Genomic DNA, 1456 nt, shown 5'->3' with positions numbered 1-1456 from the left:
ATGAATAAGAGGAAGATTCACATTCTGTTTCTGCTCGGTTAGCTACCGGGATTTGCATAACCCTATCACGGAGGTTAAACATGGTATTTGTTCTGATATGATAAGATAAGATGTGATGTTTCAGTTTACGCTATGCCAAAGGGATTTTGATCAGGAATATTTTCGAACTTTCGCTCTGATATTTTTTGATAACATGTTCTGATGCTACATTCTGAAAACATTATTATGATTCTGCATTCTGAAAGAAAATATTTTTGTTCTGCATTCTGAACTCTGTAAATGCTCATGTTTATATACTAGTATATGTCCTGCTTACTGAGTTGTTGATAACTCACCCCTTATCTCAAATTATTTTTCAGATAATTTTAATGGTTAAGCTGGAGGACAAGAGTAGAAAGTTTAGCAAGGTGTGATGATCGTAGTGGAATAAGTGCCTGAGGGTACAAATGCTTATTTGAAAGTCGTAGTTAGTAAACTGATTTATTTTTCGGGTATTTTGAGTTGATGAGTTAAGGAGATTTTCGAGTTTTTGGAGAATTTCTAATTTATCTTATTGAGAATTTCTTTATTGTCCCCATAGAGGAACTTAGATATTTGGATTGATAAATATTTTATGGGATTTTCTGGATTTTATAGTTGTGTTATTTAAGTTGATTTTAAGTATTAAAAACTAACTCTCCGGATCTTCGGGATCGGGGCGTTACATTATGTTTTATAATTGTTTGCTGAATTTCTTACTATGAATCAGACTATGAATTATGCATGTAAACTAGATTTGTGTTTTTGTTGAATTTTGAGTTAAATGTTTTTATATGGGTGTGTGAGTATCACAACCCCAGGTCGAAGAAACGGCTTCTGATCATGGAATTGGGGTCAATAGTAGCCATGACTTGGAGGCAGTTCAAGAAGGAGTTTAACGACCGCTTCTTCCCAAACACCAAGAGACAACAAAAGGCAAGAGAATTGGCCAGGCTAATCCAAGGGGTTATGATTGTGGAGTAGTATGTCACAAAGTTTATGGAACTTTCCCATCGGGGCCAAAGCTTTCCTTCTTCCTAGGTGGTGACGCCCGTTTGCTTCAAGACCATGTCTCTTACTTTAAAGGCTCGAGGTCGGACTTGTTTGTTAAAGTATCATGCAACCTCTCGCTTGTTGGTGATTGTTTGGCTTGCTGCTTCTTCTCGTCTCTCTTCCAGGGGGTCCAAGTTTTCTTTTAACCTTTCGTCATTATGGGTTGGGCAGAAGTGTTGTATCCGATATGTGGGCATTGCCACCTCTGCTTGGAGTACAGCTTCGGTCCTGTAGATGAGGGTGGAGGGTGTTTTTCCTGTGGAGGTCTTGACTGATGTTCGTTAGGCCCATAGTACTCTAGGAAGTTCTTCGGCCCATCTTTCCTTCTGGTCTCCCAGCTTCTTCTTCAGAATATTAAGTAGCATCTTGTTGGTGGCTTCTACTT

The sequence above is a fragment of the Juglans regia genome, chromosome 5 (assembly GCF_001411555.2).
Source record: "Juglans regia cultivar Chandler chromosome 5, Walnut 2.0, whole genome shotgun sequence".
In the NCBI taxonomy this organism is placed as follows: domain Eukaryota; kingdom Viridiplantae; phylum Streptophyta; class Magnoliopsida; order Fagales; family Juglandaceae; genus Juglans; species Juglans regia.
The sequence above is the reverse complement of the archived record's forward strand: the minus strand, read 5'-3'. Positions refer to the sequence as shown.